The sequence below is a fragment of the Saccostrea cucullata genome, unplaced genomic scaffold (assembly GCF_032062105.1).
Source record: "Saccostrea cucullata isolate Sc308-1 unplaced genomic scaffold, CSIRO_AGI_Scuc_v1 ctg7056, whole genome shotgun sequence".
NCBI classification, from domain to species: domain Eukaryota; kingdom Metazoa; phylum Mollusca; class Bivalvia; order Ostreida; family Ostreidae; genus Saccostrea; species Saccostrea cuccullata.
In genome coordinates, this window is record NW_026941502.1 from 9421 (window position 1) to 12560 (window position 3140).

Here is a 3140-nt window from a genome sequence, read left to right on the forward strand (position 1 = left end):
ATTTTTTACATCCTCCCCATTTGCATGTGATCTACCTAACTTTATCTTCTCTGCGTACAGAGTTCCAGGTTCAGTACAGTTGTCATTGTACAGAGTTTTAAAGAACAGAGTCAAGAAAGCCATCTGTAAACAGAAAAACTCAAATGTAATAGGTGACAAGTGTACAAACCTTTCAGTTATAGCTTGTTGGCGGACTCGCTTTGCACCAGAAAATCTTTCTCTTGTTAATTGATCACCACCAATATGGACTTTAACACCAGCAAGATCTGTGTTACTTTTATCATAAATTTCTGTAATGTGGTCTTCATAACTATCCATTATATCCACAACTTCTGCATAACTTTGTTCATTTTTGCATAGACCTGGAAATGTGACAACAGTATTCTTGGCGCTCATATCACAGTCCTTGGCTTGTAAATCATTTTTCAATGCAAGTGCCATGTGCTTGAACTGTTTGAAAAATTTCATATGTCTCAACAGAATTTGAAAAACAACATAGACATAATCATTGAAGATAACTCTAAAATCATTTTTCATCTGGGAGAAATGATTGAGGTGGCAGGTCAAGAAGAGGGAGTTGAGGAAAATCAGATGGTAAATGATCAAACATGTTATTTTGAATAATGGCTGCAGAGGCAAACCAATGCTACATATGGGTTGAATTCCCTTTACGTTGATGACTTGCCGTCACCATAAAATTGACGTTGTCACCAATGATCCGGAATCGTTTGCCGTCCATGACTGCTTGTATCAGTTGCTGGTTAAAATGGCCTCCAATCTGGTCCTGTACCTTATTCAAAGTGGCATGAGAAACCGTCACTCCTAATGTCTGCAGTCTGTCATATACCTATTTCAGGGTAAGAAGTGATTTAATTTAGCCATCTTAAAGGAAAAAAAAATGCTTGCCCTTGCTCGACAGTGACTGTCTCAGCTGATAAAAAAAGTTAGCTAGGTAGGTGGGAGGATTTTTTCAATATTCAAAATGTTCAAACACATGTGAATTTGATTTTGAAATACTTGTACATGTATTAATTTATCAAGATGAGAAAACTTCTGACTAAATAAAAACAAAGTAATTGTTATTTCTTGGATGTGAAAAAAAGTTTTAGGTTGGGTCATTTTTACTTAGTTGTCTGGGAGGAACAAGCAATTTTTTGAAGATGACCTTATTAAAAAAAAATTAATCTAAATATACTGAACTATAATGCCCAAATCTTTAAATACTTGATTTGAATATTTCTTTAACTTCCTGCTTATATATATATATATATGCATGTCTTATCCAATAGGTACATATTGCACTAATAAACTTTAATGCTTGATTTTGATAAAATATTATACAGGTAAAGATTCATTGGTTTCAGTGATAATGTTAACAGTTCAAGTATCATCTAGTTTCTTATTAATCAAGACTCATCAATGTTTTTGCAAGTCCATCATTAACTCACAATTAATGCATGTACTTTTCAAAAATCTTGCAGATGAATAAAACTGCAACCCAGACAACCATATCATAGCAAATGATTAGTTTAACACTACAATTTGCTTAAAATATGATTTCAGGAGTAGCATAATAAAAACAGGAACAAACTGCATGCACGAAACACAAACAGGTTCTATCCGGCGGGCGGACAGCACTGGAAAGACTGAAAATTGAAGAAAATTTGCAATACACATAGAGAAGTAATTCAATTTAAACTTGAAAGGGCAAGTAAACTCTAAATACAAATGTTAAGTCTAATAATGAACTTGAAAATAGAAATTGAATTCCACTAGCTGTAAACTATATCATTTATATTTATTTGCATATTGAAATAAATTCATGGAATTTTGCACTGACATACTACTGATCACTTGTAGTCCAGTCAATTTATCATAGATTTACATCAAAAAGAGTCTTTTTATGCTATAAAAGAAATCTAATACAGGGAAAGTGTTAAATTTAGCCTATAATAATTACTTATAATAGAAAGGAGCATAATTCTTGTCCATGGGTAAATTAATACACAGACTTATGTCCCTTACCTATTTACTTGTACTCAATTTTTTTTAATTGATGACTATGCTAAAATCATATTTCTTAGATTTTCTAATACATTTGAGTTATTTAATTTTTTTCATGTCTATAGCTAAATTACTTTTTTAAGATAATTTTTGTTGCAATTACTTTGATGTTTGGCAATATATTTTAGGCAATATGACTGACAACAAATCAATATCAGCAATGAATGGTAGCTGTAATTTACATGTAAATTCCTTCCAGTACATACAAATGTACCATTCCAAATGAACAATGCAGGTAAATTCAATTAAGTTGGTTTTCAATCTATATTGTTGTAAATGCTGTAATTGTATGAGAAGAATTAAGATAATGTTGAGATGAATCTCACGTTTTGAATCTTACCTTTTGATGAACATTCTCTTGAGCCATTGCCACAGCAATAAATCTCTAGTCCCGAGAAAGGATATGGCTTCTTCTTTTCATTAATATATCATAAATAAGGCCAATTTCTCTTGCTGCAGACCTGTAATGGCTTTCATCTGTAGCCTTTTTCCCCCTGTTGAGATGGTAATAAGGATCTGCAAAAGCCTAGGTTGGTATGTAAACATTTCCTCAATAATACTTTCCCAGGTAAAGCACCTGAGGTCATTATATGTTACTTGACCTAGGTAACTTTGGTTTTTACATGACATATACTTGGCGGCTGACTCAATCTCCAATAAGAAAAGAGACCAGAGACTTTCTTTTAGGCATGTGATATTCATTATTTACTTAGCAATATCTATAGAGGAACTTCCAGTACAAAATTTTTGTATGATGTCCATAACTAAATTTGTTTGAAGATTATCATTTTCTAGATGAAGCTGTTCCTGGTCTTGGTTAGATTGGTTGTTTCTTGATTTTTTCAGAAAGTGAAGCATTTTCTGGCCATCTGGAGGGTCCAAAGATTCATTCATGTGTCTCATTTTGATTTGGAATTGACCGTGTACTATTAAATAAATTACAAAAGGCCAATGGGGCACATCTCTCACCTGAGTATCTTTGCCATGCTATTCTTTCCCAGATTTCTCCTTTGTAATACCTATCGTGACCCCTCCCTACCCAATGGGGTCATAATTTGGAGAATGTAGAATCTATG